The 26,626-nt window shown below is 34.8% G+C and overlaps 1 pseudogene; it reads left to right on the forward strand.

The window, feature by feature from the left end:
* The first annotated feature begins 4,032 nt into the window (after positions 1–4,032).
* LOC120142664 lies at positions 4,033–17,225 on the forward strand (annotated as a pseudogene).
* The last annotated feature ends 9,401 nt before the right edge of the window (positions 17,226–26,626 follow it).

The following is a 26,626-nucleotide window of genomic DNA, read 5'->3' on the forward strand; positions in this document are numbered from 1 at the left end:
CAATTTAACAACATATTTAAAGTGAAATTTAATTTACATCATAATTCTAAGATCTTATACGTTAATATAGTATTTATTTTTATCAAAACTAATTAATAATATTTACATATATAAAAATCTATTCCTAAAAAAATAACCCAACTAAACTTTAGATTTCATAAAAATCTTGATTTTTTCTCCATCTAGTTCCAAGGCTTCGCCCTAACTAATCGGAATAATTCGCATCACACACCTAATTTTGATGGGTGAATCTTCTAGGAGGGATTTTCCGCATACACAATGACTCAAACTTGAGATATTACTTAAGAGATATCAAATTACTTTGCACTTGAACCAACCCCGTTGGTATAAAATCTTGACTTTATTAGATCATATTAAATTTAAACTCGTCAAATACAAATTATTTTATTATTTCTTTGGTATGATAAAATTTAAAGTAAATTATATTATATATCTTTAAACTTTAAGTATTGTATCATTTATATTATTGAACTTTAAATTTTTTTCAATTATAATATTAAAATTTTAATTTTGACTTCAATTATATAGTTTAATCATTAAATTTTAACGACAGAGTGACATGAACATATCTTTTCGTCATTATGATGAAGCGGACAAAATGATTTCGTTTTGATGCGGCTATTGATTCACAAAATGATGTTGTTTTAAGAATGAACTTTAGGGGCATGTCGATTTTGCCATTAAATTTTAGAAAGGTTCATTTTTGGTACTAAACTTTTTTATTGTCCTTGGTAGCCAATCGTTGTCCATCACCGATCATCTTTCACGGCAAGACCAATATCAAAACATGCACATTTAACTCGTCTTTTTTTCTAGCATTGGTTTCCTCAAAATCAACGAAAATCCATTTAAAGATTCGACATACTAATATTCTGATCTCCTCCAATAGCCATGTGATGAGGTTAGTTTTAAGGTATGTTATTCATCTTTTCGAAATAATGCTTCTTATCGTTCAAATACTTGATCAAACCCCCAAATCTAAAAATCCCTAAATCCCTAAAAAATTGTAGATTCTTTGTTTAATTTTTTTCGATTTCAAGTGGGTTTCATAGAAAACCAATCATAAGAAAAGAAATAAGAGTGAAATACAAACGTTTTAGTACCGATCTTATCATGAAAGACGACGATGACGAGCGGTGATTGGCTACTAACAACAATCGAAAAAGTGTAGTGTTAAAAAGTAAACCATTTAAAATTTTAGTGACAAAATCGATTTATCCCTAAAAATCAGTAACTAAAATGACATCGTTTTAGCTATCGACAGCCGCATCAAAATGATGTTATTTTGTTCATGTCACTTCGTTTGGGTTTTAATGGTCCAATGACATAATTAAAGTCAAAACTAAATTTTAGTGCTATAATTCAAGAAATTGGTTATTTAAGTATAAAAGATACACCATCTAAAGTTTGGTGGTATCAGGAATTTACGATAAAATTTAGTTATATATATATATATATATTTACATTTTCTATCTGACTGACAGCTGTGCTGTGGGTAAACTATGGTCGAATAAAGTTCATAGACTCGCATCTGATTGGCCTAGAGATTGGATAGATTTGTTTGCTCATCGAAAACAAAAAAAAAGGGTCATTTTCTTAAAAACTTTTAGTAGAAAATGGGCTTTTACTGGGAAATCCATTCTTCATTTATATAAATGAATTTATATAAAAATATATTTATTTTTATTTGTTATCACTTCACTGTTCATGTTTAATGTTTATGATAAATTTTAATAATGTTGCTTTTAAAATTAAAATATATATATTTTAAAAATATATATTATATCTTTTATTTAGATAAAATTTGATTATATTTAGTAACTTGATGATATAATTCTATATATTTTATCATTTTAATATAATTTGTTAAAATTTACTTCAATAATATATAATTTTATCTTGTCTATAAAAAATGATGTGTAAATGTTTGGTCAAAATTATACAGCTGTCAATGGCCATGTACTTGGATGGATTCCTTTCCCTAATGCCCTCCATACTTATATGCAGCTAGTTTTATCTGACAACTCAGTCAGGCTTCTGCATGAGAAAGGTTGATATGATTAATTATTTACAAGTGTTACATTGAAATATTATTTATTCATTTGTGGTATGTTTAATTTTATTTATAGGTTATAATAACTATATCGTTCATTTTTTTTATTATATTGATTATTTATTTATTTATCTATACTTTACTAGTAAGTAGTAATTAATTATAGTCATAGTTAAACGAAATATATTAATTGTATTTGTAAATGTTATTTTAATTGTTTAAGGCAATTAAAAGGTAATATATATTATAAATCACATAGCATAGGTTGATGACTCATATCTGTTTTATACACTTGGGTTCCTCGATTTTAGGAATTAGAACCATAAATGTTTGATTCACCAAGGACATATATCTATCTCACCTTATTAGAATATTAATAGAATTAGTTAATATCTCACCAAGGACATATATCTATCGTTGACGCCCATCAAGCTCCAAATTAGAATTCATCTTATTAAAAGAATTACCTATCACATTCACTAGCAAAGCTGGAACCCAAATTAGAATTCACTTTTCCTATTTCACGTGCACCAGCACTACTTGAAACCACTATAAGTTCAGCACCCTTCCCAAAAGCATTGACCATCGTCCTATCCAAAGGCGACGAAGGACCAGCTAAAACAATATCCACGTGACTAGCAGCCAAATCCATTCCAGAGCCCACCAACGAATTATTTATTACCTCCTCCACTATCACATGTTAAATATTCATTGAGTCGCATTTATTGAGTCGGCGTCGTTTGGTTTGAATACTTAATTGGTGAAAAAAAAACCAAATTAGAAACTGAAATTAAATTTAAATAACAAATCATATCTTTAATTTATGAATTAAATTATTCTTTCAGTATAATTTAAATTAAAATGCATAGGTAAATTATATTTTAATCAAATTAAAATAACATTTACAAATACAATTAATATATTTCGTTTAACTATGACTATAATTAGTTACTAGTAAAGTATAGATAAATAAATAAATAATCAATATAATAAAAAAATGAACGATATAGTTCTTATAACCTATAAATAAAATTAAACATACCACAAATGAATAAATAATATTTCAATGTAACACTTGTAAATAATTAATCATATCAACCTTTCTCATGCAGAAGCCTGACTGAGTTGTCAGATAAAACTAGCTGCAGATAAGTATGGAGGGCATTAGGGAAAGGAATCCATCCAAGTACATGGCCATTGACAGCTGTATAATTTTGACCAAACATTTACACATCATTTTTTATAGACAAGATAAAATTATATATTATTTGATATAAATTATTTTTTATTATAATAAATATTAAATTTGATTGGACGTTTATATATTATTGTAAAGTCAGCATCATCGTATAATTTAAATGAAACATTAAGACAGAACCGATAACAAAAATAATAGTAAGGTGGGGGATAAAAAGGTATTTTCGGGTCTTATAATTGATAAACCCGAATAATACGATTATGATTAAAAAGTTAATGTCTATTTTTATTTTTAACGGTATAGTGACCTATTTGTAGCAGTCGATTACTTAAGTGGTTATAATTAAAAAAAATTAATGTTCATTTTACTTTAAACAGTGTAGTGACCGGTTTGTAACAGTCGATTACTTAAAGATTTATTTGTAACTTTTAAAATTTAACGTGGTAGAATTTACCCTATATTTATGGAGATTTACTTTCATATAAATAATCCGATATCGGCTTGGTTGAGTGTTGCGCACACTATAGTTAAACCATTAAATATTCGATCAATCCAAACATGATAATATCTGCAGAAAATGATTAATTATTGACAAATGTTAAATCTGCGAATCTTATATAAACTCAACGTAAACGAAAAGCAAAGATATCATCACATTCACGCCTTTCCTTTTTTTTCAATGGTGATGGAAGTAATAACGAAAGTTGCGGGAGCAAAGCGAAGGACACGTCGCCGTTTCAGAGCCGCCACCAACAGCGGCAGAAACTCGAAGTGTACAATGAATTGCTGCGGCCGCTTCGAGAATCCGGAAAAGATGAGGCTAATCGGCCTGGTTTCGAAGACGAGCTTTGGACTCACTTCAAGCGTCTCCTTCCTTCTAAATTTACTACATGCAACGAATACTAATTAAATAAAAAACTATCAACATTTCGCCTTTTTTTTGTTATCTATCTATATTTGTTGAGGTACTGAATCTCGGCTACGATTTTTTCTTTTTAATGTTTGGATTTTGTGCATCGACGAATATAAATTGTTCTGAGTCAAGGAATTGTTTGGCTTAATATTGCGGTTCAATCAGACTAATCAGTAGCGCCTAATATGCAATTTTATCACTCAAGTTTTGCTGAAATTTTTAATTAGTGGATTAATATCTTGTTATTATTATTATTATTATTATTTTGATGTTTGGCTTGTTGCCGATGAGATCCAAAACAAGTGGAGTAAAGCAGATTTTTTAGTTTCCTTTTTTACAATTTCCTTTTAATTTCTCTATAAATTGAATATTATGATTTTTGTTAATTGATCGTGTGTGAACATATTTTCAGCTATGCATCGGAGGTGAATGTGCAAAGAGCAGAAGACGTTCTGATGCACAAGAGATTGCTGTATTTGGCTCATGATCCTTCCAACAGACCAGCCATGGAAGTTCGACTCGTGCAGGTGATTACCTTTCTTTTTCTTTTGGGTTACATTTCATGAATAGGAACTTTGATTTGCTCTAAACTTTTAGTATAAGCGAAAATTTGTTATTGCTAAACATCAATTTCTTTGTCATTCTTAGAATGATGTGCATTTTTGAAAGATCAAACACTTTCAGATCTGACTTCTTAATATCTCACTTTTTAAAGATTATTAGAAATATTCATTGCATATGATATTGCATAGGGTGACTATATGAGAAAACAATAGGAAGTTGAAATATTATTTTGGTCCTTTGAGGTTCTAGTCCAGTGGTGTGCTGCAGAATAAAGGTTTTGCTTTGCAAGCGACTATTAAGCTGAATTCTTTATCTTTGACGTTTGGAAAAATTAGTGCGGAAATGCTTCTGGACTCTGAAAGATTTGCTCCAAATCTTGGTAGGCTAGTATAAGGTATTTCGGTCTTGACTGTGTCTCGAATTAGTTGGCTGAAGATGACTTATTCTTTTTGTTTGTGTCTGTCTATTTCATCTTTGCATCATGGAGGTTGATTTTCTTCATGCTTTTATGTTCTATTCATAGTAATGGTGGAAAGATAGGGAGAGATGAAACTTGGAATTTTTTCACAAACATAACGTTATTTGATTGCTTATTGGAATTGGTAGATGCGTTTTGGCTGTTTATCTAAGTTGTATGTTGGCCCTTTTAAATCTTTCTAAAATGAATGTTAGCATTGAATTATAGGTGTCAATAAACACAACAATTATCTAGTAGACAGTTGCAGTTGCTACTACTTAAAGTTTTATATTTGATATAACGTGCATGCTCAGCACTATTAGAAGTTTAATTATAATGTTTTCCAAACTCATTTTCCCCTTCCTTTTCTCACTATGTAAAACCCAACCATGTGATATCTTATGCAATTCATTGTTACTTTTAAAAGTGCATTTGTGTTTCTCACTCTCTATTGGACAACTTCACGTATGTTTCATCTATTTGTTATTGCTTTTATACCCATCTCTGGATATGTTCATGTGAGCATCTGCGAGTTTCTTCTAATCATTCAAGTTCTGTATTTGAAATAATGTGTTGTCTAAATGTCATAACCTACTGGTCCAAGCTCTTAATTGTTCTTTACTTTTTTTAAACTTTGTTTGCAGTCAAATGCATCATGAGGGTTATATACTTGTGTAGGTCCAATCTATTTCTGATGAGAGTTTGGCTGATTCCTCCCTTTCAAACCTCCCATGTGAGGAGTCTGCTCAAAATTCTCCAAGACGCTCTAGCAGAATGAGGTTTGCTTTTATTTTTCACTTTGCACATTGATTTTGTTGTTAATGATGCTGACAATTCTAGCTGGCTTTTCAATTGCCAGCATACACCCACCACCTGCCTTTGGCTCATCGCCTAATCTTGAAGCCCTTGCACTTGAAGCAAATAAGTGTAAGGATCAAGATGGAAATAGCTCTCTACTTGTCAATTCAAATCTTTCCCGGTATTTAGCTATTTATTTACGCCTTAAAATGTCCTTAGGCAAGGGCTTATTGTTTCTACTAAAACTTTTGTTTAAGTTAGTAGCAATTTGGTTTTTTTGGACTTGATCGTCTTATAGTTTTTTTTTAATATTTGTATGGATCCTTTTAATAATTAGGAGTGTATGAATTGATAAGGTCTGGTAAAGTTCAACCTTCTTACCCGAGAGTAATGCTTCTTCACCCACCATGTTGTGTTGACTTCAATTTTAGGTGTGTTTTTGCACAGTTATGTGCTGACATCTAGTCATTTTCAGCTCACATATGCCTGACTTACCGTTCACAGATTTATGCTTGGGTCATTTTTGGTGAAGCTTATAAATACTTCATAACCATTTTGGATGGTGAAATTTACATTCTCTCATGTTGGTGCAGGCCCATGCATGAAGTTACATTTTCAACAGAAGACAAACCGAAACTTCTTAGTCAGGTATATGATAGGTTTGTTTGTTTTTATATATGAGAATATATGTGTTTGTGTGTGTGTGTACGCGCAAATTTTTGGAAAGGGTTTTTGAACTTATAGGAGCTGCATACAAGAGAAAAATCTGGCCAGAGAAAATTATACATTCTTATAAGCCGTGAGAATCAAATGTTACCTCCAAATTGTGGCACAGAAGGGGCATATCGTTTATGCTCCCATGATTACAAGAAGTAAGAAATTACATTATATGCAGACCTGTTTCCTCATAAAAAATAGACCTTCTGGAAATGAACTAGTGGAATTCTTCCCTTCCCTTTGATAACCCATTGGTTGCAATCTCTCTAGCTTTTGTAGCACCAGCAAGTGACGTCTGTTCATTGATTTCTTGTAGCAGTGGAAGTTTGGAACGATGAGTCTGAGAATTACCCTTTGATTTTATGGCTATATATAGGTGCAATTTTTTATTTCATCTGTTATCAAACGAGAATTATTAGCATATTAAAATTTATATTGATATATGACAAGTTATATATATGCCATTAGGTCGTGAAAAATAATACAAACGCGAGACATCATGAATACACATTGCTAGGTCAAGTTTTATCACTATCTACTGATTAATATGGAATGTTGGGGGTGTTTGTCCAGCACTTTGCGTGTTCATCATTTTCACCTTACCCATCAAGTTCACTTACTGGATTATTGAGACTTGAGAGTAATTTAAAAAAAAAATTCTGGCTATAGTTTTCGTTTGGCTTTCTCCAACTTTTCCAAGTAAAGCACTGCATGATAATATTTACAAAATTGATCAGCTGTAAGTAGGGATTTCTGTTGCTTAAAATGTTTCAAATTTACATTATCATTATACTACTGTCGATCTCCAAGCATTATTAGCCCTTGCATTGATTTCACTGAAGTTTTTATATGAGGTGAATGGAAACTAATTCAATAATGGCTGGCTTGATAACATAATTTATACTACAACCTTTCTATTATGAAACTACGCTCTTCTTGAACTCGGCCTCCACTCTCTCTCTCGACCACCCCCACTCACCTCCTCCAATGTTAATGATCAATGGGTTTTGACTCCTAATTGATCGAATGTGTCTTTTGGTCTGCAAAAACAATTCGGATGTGTACAGACACTTTTCTTTCTGATGTTTTGTTGACAAGTGACTGGTTAATTCTAGGTAAAGTGTGTATTCTGAAATGCATAATGTTCATGGAGACAGAAGATTGTAATGTAGTAATTTATTAGTTAAAAGTTTGTGCCTAAATCATGAGCAACTCAAATCATACTTTTCTTTTATGCCTTTGTTTTTGTATAGAAGCAATATTGGTTGAAGCAACATTCTTTTTCTCCTTCGAGGGACCATGAGGAAATGGGCAACATAAACAATGATGACAAGAATTATGTGGCAATTCCTAATGATGGAATTGATGTTTGGGAAATTGACCCTAGACACTTGAAGTTCGAGAACAAAGTTGCATCTGGGTCATATGGTGATCTGTAAGTGAAATAACAACTTTCTGATCGAGTTTGTAAATATATATATATACTGAGCTTTGAGATAATTGAACAAAGGTCCTATAGTGAGTGAAGTGGTAACTTTCTGATCACGTTCTTTTTGTTTTAAGCTTTGACATATTGTCCTTTTAATCCTGTTTTAGGTATAAAGGTACTTACCGTAGTCAGGAAGTTGCTATTAAGGTCCTCAAGCCGGAGCGTATAAATAACGATTTGCAGAGAGAGTTTTTCCAGGAGATTTTCATCATGAGGTTTTTGGCGAAAATATTGAATTTTAATACTTCATGAAAACATTATTCTTTCTTTTTGGATGACTGCATTAGTTTTAGGAAATATTTGTTCCTTTAATCGACTGTGTCCTTCAAAACTCGCAGGAAGGTTAGGCACAAGAACGCTGTACAATTGATTGGTGCATGTACCAAGCCTCGGAACTTGTATATTGTAACAGGTAGCCTGCCGATTCTTTATCTGTTTATATTAACATATTGAGAGTGAGATTTAAGATTATTACTATTCTTTTCTAAATGAAAAAAAATATGTATTAACATTAGCTTTCTCTCTTTCTTTTTTGCCTTCTCCTTGCTTGTCTCTCTGCAGAGTTTATGTCCGGTGGAAGTGTATATGATTACCTTCATAAGAAAAAAGGCGTTTTCAAGCTTCCATCATTGCTTAAAGTTGCAATAGATGTTTCCAAAGGAATGAACTACTTGCACCATAATAATATAATCCATCGGGATTTGAAGGCTCTCAATCTTCTTATGGATGAAAATGAGGTAAGATGCTTAAATTTACTTAACTTCTCTCCCCTAATAACATGCGGCTGGTGATTTTAAATGATGTAATTATAAATTTCATCCCTATACGGAACTTGAGAGGTTAATCTCTTTACTTTAATTTGTCAGATCTCGGTTCATATGCTTTAGAAAAAACCTAGTCCAATTGAGTAATATTGTTAAACCTTGACAATGAAATCATTGGCCTAGAAATAAGCAGTTCCACAATTTATATGCAATGAATTAGCAACAATCAGTAGCCGAATTTCTTGCATTTGTCATAACTGAACTAACTTCTCGGTTTTCGTAAAATATTGGACTGAATTCTGACAAATTAAAATAGACGAACGAATTTCTTAGTTTTCGTAAAGTAGAGAGATGAAATTCAGAATTAATCATGTAATCAAAATCAAATATACGGCTTTCATGCAATGTTCACATTGCCTTTTATACAGGTGGTTAAGGTTGCTGATTTTGGTGTTGCTAGAGTGAAAGCTCAATCTGGAGTTATGACGGCTGAAACAGGAACGTATAGATGGATGGCTCCTGAGGTGAGCTCTTGATTGAATATATATGGTACCAGATGCAATGTGTCCTTTTATGTTGATCGTTTAATGTGATTTAATAATTCTAATTTGTCTGAAGTAACATTCAAGAATTGTTTTGCTTGCCTCCCTCTTTATGTTTATTCATTATCATTAGAAAGGAAATAGGTTTGTAGCTCATCGGTTCTCTCCCCGTAGCAGTTTTTAGTTTAAATACATTCTTTAGACAGATTGGTGGTGTTAGAGTTTGTGGCCCGAATATCCTTTAGCTCGGCCTGAAAAGTTGGCAATGCAACTCACTTGGTAAACAAATAAATTCGGAGGGAAAATGGAGATATGTGATGGATGTGGAGGCTCTTGGTCCGGAAAAATTGGAAGGAAAGTTCGCAGTGCAACCCACACATCCAATTCATACATGACTGTACTTTTTCTATTACTTTTTGATTGAAAATAAAAAATACGTATTGAAGAAATCTCTTTTTCATCTAAGATTTCTTTATCATCAAGTAATTAACCTTAAAATAAATAATTGGAATTATGGTTATAGATTAAGATTGAGAAGCCAAAAAAAAACTTTAGTCATAAATCTCTTATAATTTTAACTTCATAATGAAGTTCACTTTCGATAATAGAGGTTAGGGATTAAGGTTTTCACGTAAATCTGTCTCATTTTATTGTGCGATTGTTTTATTGTTATGCTTTGTGTAACTCGGAACAGGTGGCAACATATTAATCCATGATGATGATGATATTATTATTCCTATTGTAATCAGCTGTTCATCTTATCGTTTTCTTACGACAGCTCTTTTACATTGAAGGTTATTGAACACAAGCCATACGATCACAAGGCTGACGTATTCAGTTTCGGAATTGTATTATGGGAGTTGTTAACCGGAAAGGTTCTTATTTAACATGTTCGGTTTGTTTCCATGAAGTCGTTTGCTGGTTTCTTATGGTTAGTTCTCATGGTAAATTGCTTGTATTTCTTATTGTCAGCTTCCATATGAATGTTTAACCCCATTGCAAGTTGCTGTCGGAGTCGTTCAAAAGGTATTTCATCAGTTAAATCTCAATTTAATTTCAATTCAATCTCTCTGGTGAATTTCCATATAATTTATGTATTCTTTAAGCAAAAGGATAACTTTTGCCCCTGTAGTAGATCCAATTTACCACTTTCACCCATATCATATTTTCACATCAATTTAGCCCTCGATGTTATTCAGTTGCATCAATCTATACCCTACGTTTAAATTAAAACCTTAAATTATAAACCCTAAACCATAACCCCATTACCTCTAAATTATAAACCCTAAACACTAACATAGGGCTTATAATTTAGAGTTTTAAGTTAGGGGAAGGGTATAAAATGGTGGAATTAAACAACTTTGAGGGCTAAATTAATATGAAAATACGATAAGGGTAAAAATAATAAATTGTGTCTACTACAAGGGAAAAGATAGCCCTTAAGCCTATATTTTATTAGGGTAAACTACATGTTTAATACCTAAACTACCAGTTTTGATTCGCTTTAGTACTTAAACTTTCAATTTTTTCCAAACCATACCTAGTTTTTTTTCCCCATTTTAGTACCCATGTTCAAAACTTAACATTAAATTTTGATTTTTTTTGTAATTTTAGGTACTAAAACGGATCAAAATTGATAGTTTAGGTACTAAACGCTTTAAGTTTTTAACGACGGGTATTAAAATGAAACAAAAACTAAACACTATGTATGATTTTGAAAAAAAAATTAAAAGTTTAGGTATTAAACCAAATCAAAATTGATAATTTAAGTATTAAACGCGTAATTTATCCTTTTATTAATAATTTAATTTCGCACCTCCAAAATTTTGTAATTCAACATCTAAAATTTCTAATATAAATTCTAAAGTTTACATGCTTGAACATAAAATTATCTCTGTCTCTGCATGAAAAGATTATTTCATGGAGCTTTGGACTTCATTACCACATTGAAGTAATCATTTCTTCGTTTGACATATTGATTTTAGGGTCTACGTCCAACAATTCCAAAGAACACTAACCCGAAGCTTGCTGAACTGCTTGAGAGATGCTGGCAACAAGATCCAACATTAAGGCCTGATTTTTCTGAAATTACAGAGATTTTACAACAAATTGCCAAGGAGGTTCGTTTTTCTTCTCTACCCCCTTAACTTGTTCTTTTGTTTCGCAGAGATGAAGTCAGAAATGTTTTTGGGACATGGTTGAATTAAAAGTTTTTCAGAGGTCTAAAATACGATTTTATTGTTGTATTGATTTAAAATTTCATAATTTTGAAGAGATTCAACCATAAAGTTATCATTTTGGGGACGAAAAATGTAATTTTACTATTATACTAATTTATTTTTTTACATTTTCTAAAGGGATTAGACAGAAATTTTACCATTTTAGAAGTGCAAATGAGATGAATTTGAATATTGTTGAGTTCAACTTGATCTCGAGCAACTCAAAGTTTAGTTCGAGTTGGTTCAAGCTTGATTCTAACTCGAAATTAAGGAGCTAGACTCGAGCTTGAAAAACACTGGAGATTTGTTACTTCTATTTCTTAAAATCTCGTTCATTTATTTTTTTATTACATTTTTTATGTTAAAGTACAAAAATGATCCCTCGGTTATAGGGTGTTATTTTATTAAGTCTTTCAATTATTAAAAGTTAAAAAGTTGTTTAAACTCATCATTTTTCATCAAAAATTGTAATCGTCTGATCTGGACGTTGACATGTTGACTGAAATATGATATTCTTTTGAAATTCTTTGATCATATTTTATCATATTCTACTCAACAGGTTAACTTCCAACTCAAACTGTAATTAGTTTTTTCACGTAAAATGACGAGTTTAGAACATATGAATAGTCAAAAGACCATTTTGTAACTTTTAATAGTCGGATTTAACAAAACAATACCCTACAGTTATGGGACCATTTTATAACTTTTAATAGTCGGTGAACTTAACAAACCAACACCTTATAATCGCGAATGATTTGTGTAGTTTACCTTTTTCTTTTTAAATTAATCCAGTGGAATAAAAAATTTACAGTGGCAGTTGTATTATGGGTATAGAGAATCTCAATTATCATGTCCTCTATTGCTATTTCTTTTTTTTAAAAATAATATTAAATAATTTTTAAAAAGTTAAGATTTTAACAATTTAATTTAAAAATTAAAAATTTTAATATATTGTTTTATTGAGTTTCTCTCAAAGCTTTTTGAACCGGAAATTGAGTAGTTTGTATTGGCTCGTTAAAAACTCAAACTAAGTTCGAGCTCGAGTTAAATCAACTCAAATCGAATGTTAACTAAATTTTAACTGAGTTCGAGTATTGTTGAGCTCGACTCGACTCGAAAACTCACGAGTTTAAAATTTTTAAGCTCGACTCGAACTCGAAATCCTAAACTGAAGCTCGTGAGTAGCTGGAAAAAGCTCGAAATGAAAAAAAATTTCTTAAACTTAACTCGATTGAAGCCTCAAACTCAAACTCGAACAAGAACCTTAAATACAAGAAATCTTACTATATTTTTTTATAAAAAAATCAATACATAAATATTAATATTATTAATAATTTATTTTTAAAAAAATAAATTTTTAATATATTATATTTTCGAGCTGCTCACGAGCTTTTCGAGTCGAATATCGAGTAGCTCGTTTCGGCTCGTTAAGAACTCGAGTCGAGTCCATTCGATCCGAGTATTTTTCGAGCCTTGATCGAGTCAATCTCGAGTAGCTCGTGATCTGTCTCGTCTTATTTACAGCACTACTCACAACAACAAAACGCTGCCGTTCGGGTTTCGATTTTGTATTACATGCAATGCAATGCAATCGCATGCATTAACGAGCAAAAATCTACGCACAGAAAACTCGTATAAAAACAGCAAAGAAATGATGTTTTAGCGTCATTCCAATCTTTTCCACACAAAAAAGAGAGAAAATAATAATAAATTAATAAAAAATCTAAACTTGTTTGGGTTTCAATTGCGAATCAATGTTCCATTGAATCCTTTATATATATATATATATATATATATATTTCTTCAAGAATCATTTTTTATTTTAATCGATGATGAAGAATAAAAGGGCAAGGACGAGTGTGGACAAGGCGGTGGTTGATGTTTGGCAACGGGAAGTCGGAGCACTCTCGACTAGGAATTTCGCCCACCGGCTTGCAGCTTCTGAGGTCTAACTCTTACTCTTATCCTGGATAGCCTTATTCCCGTCTCTCTCTTTCACTCTCAACTGTTCTTTCACTTATTCTCATTGGGTGAGTTTATTAGTGATCTTTTGTTAATGAAGCCGATACCGAGTCTAGTACATTTATTTGTTTGTTTTCCGATTGACGGTATTTTAGCTGATTTATTTGATTTTCAATTTCAATTTATCTGGGATTTACAAAATAAACGATGTGTCTCAAATACTGATAGGAAAAGCAGTGATCAAAATGTCTTTTTTTTTTTACAGAGATATATCCGAAAATTTTTTGATCCTTTTCTTTCAATTTTTTCTCCAGAGTATAAATATCTATATATTTTTATAATAACTGTAATAGCCATGTAAGAAATTCCAATGTTAGCACTTTCCTTTGAAGTTTGAACTACTATAATTGTTGTTAGTCTTATGGACTGCCATTCAATGTAATTCCGGCTTTAGGTAGCCATATTCGAGTCGAATCGGATCCAAAATGGGGAATAGCTTTTTGCCATTTGATGTAATTGTTGTTATTTAGCTTTGGTTCCGTGTGTGTTAATGTTTTGAATGAATGGATGTGATTATTACATTGTTTTTTATTATAATATAAGTTTGAGACAGCTGAGAGCAAATGCCTTAAAGGTGAAAATATGAACTTTTAATCTTCGATTTGGGAAAAAGGTTTTTATTGGTTAATTTATTTTATGTTCCCAGGATCTTGTGATCCGACTCGAGATTTACAAGAAACTCGAAAAGCACCGAGGTTGTGTGAACACTGTGAGCTTTAATGCTGATGGTAACATTTTAGTGATGATAGGAGGGTTATATTATGGGATTGGGAAAGGGGGCATGCCAAGCTTATTTCCCAGTCAGGCCATGTCAACAATGTTTTCCAAGAAAAAATCATGCCTTACTCGGATGATCGCACCATGGTTACTTGTGCTGCTGATGGCCAGGTGAATTTTTATTTAGGCATGCCATTTAAAAAAAAAAGAAAAAGAAAATAAGAGGATCAATTTAGAAAGTTCCTTGAGTCTAGTGTTCAATTTTCAACATGTATTTTGTCCCCTTTTTGTGCAAATGTGAATAGTTTTAGTGTATCATGAAAATCCATTTTTTTCTAACAATTGCAACCTTGAATATGAGCCTTCGAGGGGTCAATGAAACTGCAAAACTTTTTATCTTCCTCCATTATGAGCATCATTGCATTGTATCTACTTGTACATTTTTCATATTAGAAGAAAAGTGAGGCTTTCATTGAAGTGGTGTGCTAAGCATCCAACCTTTAGCATGCACGGTAGCAAAGAGTTGTGTTATACTGAATATTAAGTTATTTCTTTTTAATCCTAATTGATAATTGTTTCATAATCGTAGGTTCGACCAGATCAAATTTTGGAACGAGGTGTTGAAACTAAGCTGCTGGCCAAACATCAGGGACGAGCTCATAAATTGGCTATTGAACCAGGGAACCTTCATATATTTTACACTCGTGGTGAAGATGGATTAGTGCAGCGTGTGTGTTGTATTGTTGTTTTTAACCGCAAAATCATAATTATTTCTTTTAGTTGATAATTTATGGAAGTTTGTAGGATTGAAGAAGAAGAAACAGTTGGTTAAAGAAAACTTTTATCAAGTTGACACATCCCGGCGTGGGAAAAACCTTTTGAGGAGTTCAATTTTGATACCAGATTGTCTGCAGTTAATTATTTTCTTGCCATCTTATGTTCTCTGGACTTGCTTTTCAGATTGATCTTAGAACTGCAGCATCTGTAGAACTTTTCACATGCCGTCCAATTGATGATAGCAAGGCTTACATGGCATCTATCCATCTCAATGCTATTGCAACCGATCCAAGGAATCCGAATCTCTTTGCAGTTGCAGGATCGGATGAATATACTTGCCTTTACGATATTCGCAAATATAAGTGGGATGGCTCAACTGATTTTGGTCCCCCCTCATTTGATCTGCGACGATCAAGTTGGAATAACTGGCTTGGCATTTTCAGATAAGAGTGAGCTTCTCGTCTCCTACAATGATGAGTTCATCTACCTCTTTACACGGGACATGGGACTGGGGCCTAATCCGGTCCCGTCATCTCCGTTATCAGCATGTAATGAAGCCAGTGAAATGGGATTTGATCACTCAGCTATGCATGCCAATGACAAGGCTGTTCCTCAAGTTTACAAGGGGCATAGAAATTGTGAGACGGTGAAAGGTGTGAGCTTCTTTGGACCTAAATCTGACTACGTGGTTAGCGGATCCGACTGTGGCCATATATTTATTTGGAAGAAAAAAGGTAGGGAGCTCATTCGTGTTACGGAAGCAGATAAAGATGTGGTGAACTGTATCAAGTCTCATCCTCATACCACGGTTCTTGCGAGCAGCGGAATCGAGTCCGACATCAAGATATGGACTCCAAAGGGTATTGATAAACCTACTCTTCCCATAAATGTTGAACAGGTATGTCTTATCCTTCTAGCCTCTCATAGAAACAAAATTATGAAGAAGAAATAACACCGTATCACAATTTGGGTTATCGACAAGGTGGCTCATGACATCAAATCATTTTGCTTCATAAGCATGCTGCTGACTCGGGGAAAACGCTGGAAACATCGGCACCCGTCTTTACTTCTGATCTTTCCCAGAGACATTTATGATTTGGTTCTAGACATAGAGGTAACTGTTACAATAAGGTATTGGTGTTGGTATTTTAGTTCTTAAATGAGTCGTTCTGAGTGTAGGGGCGAGGATTTCGGATATCGGCTTGCAACTTAGTAAAGGTCCAATGGCTTTTAGTAGGGTTTTCTTCTTTAGTTTGAGATAATCTACTACGTAATCTCTCTCAGTTGACCCATCATGGCAATGAATTCTGCAAATAGTGTGAAATCCAACATGTATTTGTCGATGCCGAGGTACCTTATGTCCTTAACCGAATGGTTCCGATACAAGCTCTCTAAAGATGACATGATAATGTATGACAAGCTGAGGAGTTGATCTCTCAGCCATTACTCTGTGAATGGTTCCTAAACGAACTCTCTTTCCTTTGTTGTCTTTTATAAGTTTTTCCGATGACGATTATGATGACTATGAGGCAACGACGAGGAAGATGACATGATGATGATAGCAACGACAGCGTTAAAAAGTTTCTTGGTTGTAAATAATGAAAGCTTATTGTTATTGACGATCGTGATGATTGTAATTGTGCACTTTCTTTGTGTCCAGTTCAACCGAAACCTAGGGGTTGGATGCACCGATTTGCTTCACCGAAGGACCTGATGTTGCACTTGTTTTCGATGCGAAGGTGGGATAGTAGCCCAGAACGGAACAGAGAAAACTCGTCGTCATTTGCGAGCCAGGAACTTCTACAGCTTATATGGGCATTCAATGCCAATGGTGATGCTTCGGATGACAGTGGGAATGCCTCCGGTCCGGAGGACTTGTTTTGTTGAATGATGATGCATGCATGCATGCCATGGCAGGCAACCATGCTTTAGTAAACTGTACATAACATAGGAATTTCAACTACATTCAGTGGGTTTCACAATTTCTTTAGTTTATTTCCACTTTGTTTTATTAACATATGTTTTAAGTTGTCTCTTTTGTTCTTAAGATGTTTCCTCATGGAACACAATCATTATGGCTTTATGTATTTGCCATTAATGGGTAGGGATGGCTACACCTGTCTTGAATTCTTTTCGAATTTTAAGATGAAAATTCGTTCCATTTAACATGATTCGATTAATCTTTTTCTATTCGACAAGATAAGAAGAAAATTATAAAAAATATTATGATAATTATTTTTAAATACTCTATATATAAGAATATTACGGTAATTAGAAGGGTTTGTTGAAAGATTTTTTTATCTTAGTTCAATTAAATTTGAATTTTGTTTTTACTCAATTTTTTCTGCAAAATTTGTCTAATTAAAAGTTGTTTTTCTTAAAAAATAAAATAAAATTATGAGATTTAATCGAGATGCGTTTACTTCGAATATTTTAACCATCTTTATTTATAAATTTAAAAGAATTTTAGTGAAAGTTCTTTACAAATTTTCAGTTATAAAATCAATTTAAACACATATATTTTTTTAAGAGGGTACTTTGTATTAAAATCAAGAACAAAGTACACCATCTCAAGGACCTCATTAGAAAACTTTCTTAACCCTAAATAGAGGAAAAATAGTGTATCTTGAGGTGGAAAAGAGATTAAGACAATAGAATCTCTACCATCAAAACACAAGAAATACCCCAAACCCCAAACCAACTCAAACAAACACAAATACATGCCGAACAACTAAGAGCAATACGAACCAACAAGACAACCACAGCAACTGAAACCAAATTCGCCAAGCCTGCACAAGCACAACAACATAACACTACATAACACCAACTACATCAATCTTCAACCCAGCTCTCAAAAAAACTCAGCACCAATGAGCAGCAACCAAAAGACAATCACACCACGACAAGATTAACACATCAGCAGACCATTAGAACAAAGACCACTCAATTCAAAACCCTGAAACAAGTGCTAGAAACTCACACAAAATAAAGACAATTAAATCCCATAAAGAAGTAAGCCCTCCCGAGGCACCTACAGCAGGTGAAAAAAACAAAATGCCAACTGGACCTCCATATTAACCTGCTTTCCCGATGATATCCGCAAGCAGCAGTCTAGCTGCCTACATTCCACTAACAATAATATTCCTCAGACTCAACGCATTAAGCTGCACATCCCCCATACCATCTTTCTCGGGACCAGAGGGACTGGCTCTCTATTAAAACCAACTAAACCACTGCTATCCTCCACCAACAGAAAAAACAGCCCATCAACCGACACTATGGGCACATAGAATAAACAATTACCGACAACCACCTTTATTTTCCACAACATGAATTGCATGCAGATACCAACTAATCAGGTCACCATCTTCACTTTTCTTAATAGTGTTTCATTGAAACTTTCATCAATAAAGTTTACCTCGGGACCATCATATGCAGCAGAACCCTCCTGCGACCTATGGACCAACTCATCGCCGACTACTACTGAAAGCCGGTCCAAAATCGACCGGAGTGCCATCCATGCATACAGAAAGCATAACACACACAGGAGCGTACAGTGGACAGCATCTATAATCCTCACTAAATCACATAAAGCTAGCCAAAGAAAGCACAAGACAGCTGTAGCAGCAACACACAATCAAACACGGTAGATCATCAAAGCACAAGAACGACACCATCCACCACATCACAGGCCAAGGCTAACCACACCCATCAAAACAGTAAACGGAGAAATGAAATAATCCACCAGAAAACTGATTGTCCATCAATAATACAGAATCCACATCAAAACAGACTAACAATAAAAACGAACTACAAAAACCTTCACTAAAAACTATTCAAGAAAAACTACTCCAGCTCCTTTGAAAACCACGGCAAAATCTCAAGACCGAAGCCTCAAACCTCCACAACCCTTGACAGTCTCGCACCAAACTCAAACAATGCTATAGACGCTAAATCCTTGAGAACAGAACCAACGTCAAGTATGGAACTAAACCTCGAGCCTACTCGACTACTCTCCTCTGAAATAAACACACTCAGAACCCACAGCGACCCACTTTCTGCCAAAAGCCTACCAATGAAGAGTGTTTGTAGGAATATCCACAAACAAAGAAACAGATTTCGACCAGAAACACTCTCCCACATACTGAAATAAATCAAGCGAACTATAGACTGGTTCACTACAACATATACACAAACAGCTTGCATGCAGAAAAACTATCGCAATCTGACTCCATAATCTGACAAATAACCCACACATATACTCGAAACTAAGAAACAAATTCAAACGACAACCAAAACTTCAGCGCGAACCAACAATCAAACAGAAACAGGAAAACCATCACAGCTGAAAAAGAAAGAAAACGATCTCACCAATCTAGAAGAGAACACCCAAACAATCGAGTAGCAATTTTGGGGACGAAAGCCAAAGAACCGTAATCCCCAAAAAAACACCAGGGCTGACCGACCAAATCCATGATCAAAGAAACAAAAAGAGATACAACGACACTGTGATGTGCTTTTGAAGGTTGAAGGGCTTGAAAGAAGCGATCAATCTTCTATATTAATAAATAGAATCAATCTGTAATAAATTTTAAGCAAATTACATCTATAGACACTTAATTATAGAAGATTTGACTTTAGATATTTTAATTTTGTTAATCAAACTACTTAATTATTTAAATGATGTCAGTCAAGTAATCAAGACATCAACCGTTATCATTTAATAAAGAGAATGGTGTGACAATTAAAAAATTTAATATGATTATACAAGTTTTTGAAAAGAGTATAATTATATATTTAGTTTATATTATTTATATATTCTATCAATCAAAATAGGCACTAAACATGTAATTATATCAAATTTTTTAACTACCACAATATCTTCATTGTTAAATGTTAACATTTATTAATTTAATTAGTATCACTTATATAATTAAGTGATCTGATAAATAAAATTAAAGATCGGTAATCATATTTGAATATTTATATTTAAGTGATCATGGGTTTAATTTACTTTAAATAAGATTAATTAGTATAGTTTTTGACAAATTGTAAATCTAATATTGATTTAATCTAAAGGGGAGGGGAAATGAGACCTATGGAAAGAAATGGGAGTCCTCATAGTGAGTTTAAAACCTATGATCTAAAGAAATATTTTTTTTGAAATTGAAAGAAATATGAAAGAATAAAGATGAGTAGTTTTGATTAATTTAAACTAAAGAAAAGTTTTGATTTTGGGGATGACAATTTAATCCGAAATTGATGGATTTTGACCTGACTTAATTTGATATGGTTGAATTTTTCTAAATAAAAAATTGAGTTCATGTTGAATCGGGTCAGATCAGAATTGAAATTTGTAGATAATATATATTTTCTGAATTAAATCGAATTTGAATTTGAAATATATATATATATCCGATCCAATCCCACATGTTGTCCTCCCTATTTAATTGAATTTCCAAATTCCACCGACCCATTGAGTGGAAGGCATATGTGAATTGTTGGCAGACCCTCGAAGTTTCCACAAGAACACACCCCATGTTAAACAAAGTAGAACTTGTAGCAAACCATATATCAGAAACGTAAAGAAGAAAGAAGTATTTTCTCATTGATTAGTAGTGCTCATTGCTTCATCTTACACCTTATATTTATAGCATATTTGTAACAACCATAACAGCCTAACAGTCCTAAACCGTTTCCTAACAACTTCACTGTGACGGTTATAACCATTCATCACCATCATTTAGTTTACATGCATACTCAGTTTCTGTTATCTCAACATTCTCCCCGCTTCTTTCATCTCCTCTTTTTTAACACGATAAGATCCGTAATTTTCCACGAAACTGCTCAAAGGCAGCCTTGGTAAGAGGTTTGGTTAAACCATCTGCAACTTGACACTCAGTAGGAACATAGCTAACCCGTAGACTACCAGCTACAACCTTCTCACGGATAAAATGGACATCGAGTTCCACATGTTTAGACCGAGCATGGCAAATTAGATTCATGCTCAAGGCAACAACGCTAGTGTTGTCGCACCAAATAACAGGTACCTCCGGCAAGGACAACCCAAGATCACGAAGCAGCGCCGTGAGCCAGGTTACCTCAGCAGCAGATTCGGCAACGCTCCTATATTCTGTCTCCATTGTCGACCGAGAGACTGTTTTCTGCTTCTTCGAGTTCCAGGCAACCAGACACTCCCCAAAGAAAACACAATATCCAGACATGGATCGACAATCACTGGCATCACCAGCCCAGTCAGCGTCAGAGAACGCTTTGACACACACCCGAGCATCTCCTCTTGAGAACAACAACCCATGATCAAGAGAGCCTGCCAGGTAACGTAGAATTCGCTTAACGGAAACAAAATGACACGTATGAGGGGATTGCATAAACTGGGTAACTTTATTGACTGCAAACGCAATGTCCGGTCTCGTATGGCAAACATACAAGAGAGCGCCCATAATGCTTCTATATCCTCGAGCGTTCGACACTAACTCACTGGCTTGAGTCTCAATTTTTGCAGCAACCATGGGAGTACAGACAGGTGTGGCTTGACTCATGTTGGTCTTCTTCAAAAGATCACATATATAGGCACACTGACTTAACAACAGCCCAGTACCATCCTTCTTAACCTCTATTCTGAGAAAATATGAGAGTTCACCAAGGTCTTTAAGTGAAAAACGAGAAATGAGCAAAGCAACAACCTGATCAATAGCTGAAACCGAAGTGTCTGTGATGATGATATCATCCACGTACACCAAGGCATATGTACTACCATCATCCTTAATTCGAACAAAGAGTGATACGTCTGCCTTCGATTCTACAAACCCAAGTTCGAGGAAACAATTCTTAAGTTTGTCATTCCAGTTCCTCGGGGCTTGTCGAAGACCATAGAGGGCCTTTTGCAACTTACACACCAGTGGAGTTCCATCATCAGCGCATTGCACAAACCCGGGTGGTTGATACATGTACACAACCTCACTCAGGTCATCATTTAAGAAAGCGTTATTGACATCTACCTGTCGAAGTACCCATCCTCTTACAACTGCCAATGCTAGAAGAACATAAACTGTAGGAAATTTTACAACCGGGCTGAATGTGTTATTAAAATCGAACCCTGGAACTTGAGTAAACCCTTTTGCCACCAACCTCGCCTTGTACCTATGCACAGAACCATCAGGATTTCTTTTTATCTTAAACAACCATTTACAACCTATCACACTCCTATCAGAAGGTGGCGAGACAAGAATCCATGTGTCATTCTGAATCAGTGCTGAGTATTCAGCATGCACTGCATCAGACCACGGGGCAGACTGAAATGCTTCCTCAACTGTGGCAGGAACAATGTCATCAAAAAATGTGGTGTATACTTTGGGTCTAAAGACACCACACTTACTTCTAGTTAACATAGGGTGACCAGTAGTAGGCACAACCCTTGTGCTTTCATCAGATGGTTGCGGCTCGTCTAGAGCCACTTCACCAGAACTAGACTCCTCAGGTGTTGCGACAGGTTCATTGGCAGTACTCGATCGTGCAGGACTGTGTGTAGACGTGTTTGCAGTCAGATCAACAAGTCCCGATTATCGAGCATTGGTATTGCACAGTTTGCTAGCATCAGCTACAATGTCAATGGCTCTGCTCAGTTGCAAGCGAGCTCCTGACGGTTCAACAACACTGTCCTGAGCAAATAGAAAACACCATTCATCAAATTGCACGTGGCGAGACACCACTACCCTTTTATCAGGTGTGAGACACAGGTACCCTTTGTGTTGAGGGCTCGTTCCCAAAAACGTGCACGGCTGCGAGCGAAACTCAAGTTTATTATTGTTAAATGGCCGCAAATAGGGAAAACATCGACACCCAAATACTCTAAGTGAATCATATCCTGGCTTTTTGTTGAACACACACTCAAATGGGGATTTTCCAGCTAGCACCCTCGAAGGTAGTCTATTAATTAGATGCATAGCCATCACCATAGCATAGGACCAATAGTTGATCGGCATGGATGCCTGTGAAAGCAACACCAGTGCCAGCTCAACCACATGACGGTGTTTGCATTCCATAAAACCGTTCTGCTCCGATGTGTGAGGACAAGTAACACGGTGAGATATACCAGCCTCTGTAAGCACGCGAGACAGTCGACGATACTCACCGCCCCAGTCGCTTTGTACTGCCAAAACTTTCAATCCAAATTGTGTTGTAACAAGCTGCTGAAACAACAGGAAAGCCTGTGTTGCCTGAGATTTGTCTTTAAGTAAGTATAGCCATGTGTGACGTGTACAAGCATCAACAAAGCTTACGTAGTACCTATAACTATTCGAAATAACAGGCGATGGCCCCCATAGGTCAGTAAATACAAGTTGAAAGGGATAATCATACTTAGTAGACGAGTCGGAGAAAGGGAGTTTATGACTCTTTCCCATATGACAAGCAACGCAATTTTCATTAACAGTTTGTTCAACATTTACACTAAGAGCTTGCATATCTGCTCGAGAGTGGCAGGAGCAGGGTGCCCAAGGCGCCTATGCCACAGCTCATACACGTGATTTGAAGAAACAAGTTTATTAGCTATAAGGAAAGTGTTCATATTATGGCTATCATCGACTTGAAACAGGTACAAACCATCATTCTCCTGTCCCTGCAGCAACACATCACCCGTGGCTTCATCACGAACACAACAACGTGATGCGTGGAACTCGAAATACACCTTGTTATCCTTAGCAAGCTTTGAGACGGATAGAAGGTTTTTAGTTACCTTAGGTACATGAAGTAGATCATTCAATAGTAAAACTCGAGAAGAGGAACTCAAGACAGAGTTACCAGTAGCTTGAATTGTTATTAAATCACCATTACCGACCAGTAACTTACCTGGTCCTGAGAAATCTTTTGGGCTGAATACCTTGGTCGAATCAGCAGTCACATGATGCGTAGCTCCAGAGTCCAGCACCCAGTGGTCCCTCGTGCTGGAAGTAATATGAGTTTGTGGTTGGGAAGGGTAGCATACTTGCGCTTCAGGCTTGACTTTAGTGCAACATACACACTCGCTTACTTCAGTAGAAGATGATTCCAAACTGGTGCAGTTTATTGAACCCGAACCACCTCGACTAAGAGGTCGCTCAGCCGACCGACCAGTGAACGTCTGATCGAACCTGTACCAACAATCAACAACAAGATGGCCATTCTTTCCACACAATTGGCATTGTACCCGTGGCCGACCACGGCCCCATCCTCCAGTCTGACCTCCAGCACTGGTTGCAGATCTGCCAGAAGACCGATCATGATACACATGATTAGTAGCCTTCGAACTGGAGCCAGACTGAGCAAAGTGAGCGCTCATCGGTAGAGGCTCTTCTTGAGAATCAAACCCTGCAAGTTGAGTTTCTGCGTCGATTAACATCGAGCATATCCTGTCGAGAGACAATGCGTCTTTCATGGTGGTTATGAACGCAATGTAAGGTTGGTATTCTCGGGGAAGACCTTGTAGGATGCTCGCAACCTGTTCGGCCTGAGGTATTGCAGTATCGCACGAATCTAAGGCATCACACACCTCTTTGATGTGAGTGAGGTACGTGCGCATGTTGGCACTGCCTTTCTTCAGTGATTGAAGTTTATAGTGCAGGCTAATGACCGCCGTGGTTGAACGGTTAGCAAAGAATTGCAGTACCTTGCTCCAGACCGTCGTTGCCGTCTCCGCTCCAACAAACTGGGACAACAAATGGGGGCTAATAGTGTACAACAACCAGGAGGAGAGTGTATTGTCTTGTGCAAAAAACTGCTCATACAGCTCATTCACCACTGTATCGCCGTTCTTATCCTCGATTGTTTCAGGAGGTGGACAAGCCGCTCCGGTTAGTAACCGTTCCAGCCTGTGACTGCGAACGGTTAGCAAGATTTGTTGTTTCCAAAGCAGGAAATTAGCCTCAACAAGGATGACGTTAACTTTCTTGTTCGTGAAAGTCTTCCCAGCAGGAACTTCCATGACCACGAGCTTGGCACAGCGGAAAGAAAACCTCATAATCGTCCAGCAAATGATACCATGTTAAACAAAGTAGAACTTGTAGCAAACCATATATCAGAAACGTGAAGAAGAAAGAAATATTTTCTCATTGATTAGTAGTGCTCATTGCTTCATCTTACACCTTATATTTATAGCATATTTGTAACAACCAAAACAGCCTAACAGTCCTAAACCGTTTCCTAACAACTTCACTGTGATGGTTATCACCATTCATCACCATCATTCAGTTTACATGCATACTCAGTTTCTGTTATCTCAACACCCCAAATCAATTGGGTTAAACCTTTGAATGCGACTCCACTGACGTGGCTATCCATCCTACCACTATTTCTATTCGTATAATCTTAGCATTGGTATTCACGTTTCTTTAAATAGAATATAATAGAACCATTTTAGTTGTTATCGGATTATTGTTATCTTTTGAGATTTAAATTTTAGTACAATTTTTGTAAGATATGAAATGTTTTTTATTAAATGCTTAAAAATCTTTTAAACAAATGTTATTTTGTAATCATTTTATATTAATAAAAAATATATTTATATTTGATACTCATTTTTAAATTTTATGGTAAAGTATACAAATGGTTCATTAACTATAGAATGATGTTTTGTTGAGTCTCTCGTCTATTAAAAGTTACAAAAATGACCTCTCGATTATAATACATTGCTTTGTTGAGTCCCTTGACTCTTAAAAATTGCAAAATGATCACCCAACTATTCATTTATTCCAAACTCATCCTTTTCGGTTAGAAAATTAATGACGGTCTAAGTTAAACATAAAACTACTAACTGTGATATGATAAAATCTGATCCCATAATCTCAAACTACTATCATATCATAGTCATCATGTTAAGATCCGACTTAAACGACTGTCAAATTTTTAACGAAAAATAATGTTTTAGAACATATGAATTGTCAGATGGTCATTTTGTAACTTTTAATAATCGAGGGACTCTACAAAGTAACATATAGTCGGATGATCATTTTATAACTTTTAATAGTCGAAAAACTTAATAAAAAATTATCTTATAATCATTGGACTATTTATATACTTTATTCTAAATTTTAATAAGAGAATCAATACAAATACAATAGAATATTTACCAACGGTGGTTGGTTCAAGTGGTAAGCAGCTTGATATTGATTAAACAATGTCTCAGGTTTGAGTACTTGTGTATGCAGAAAATCTCTACTAAAAGACTCACTAAAACTAGGTGTACGATTCGAGCCAATCCAGATTAGTTAAGGAAAAACCTTGAAAGTGGAGGTCAAAAAAAATAGAATATTTGATAAAACTAAACCGTATTAATGACACTTTAGTTAATAACATCAAAATATTAAAATTTTTGACTGAAT

The sequence above is a fragment of the Hibiscus syriacus genome, unplaced genomic scaffold (assembly GCF_006381635.1).
Source record: "Hibiscus syriacus cultivar Baekdansim isolate YM2019G1 unplaced genomic scaffold, ASM638163v2 tig00110831_pilon, whole genome shotgun sequence".
NCBI lineage: Eukaryota > Viridiplantae > Streptophyta > Magnoliopsida > Malvales > Malvaceae > Hibiscus > Hibiscus syriacus.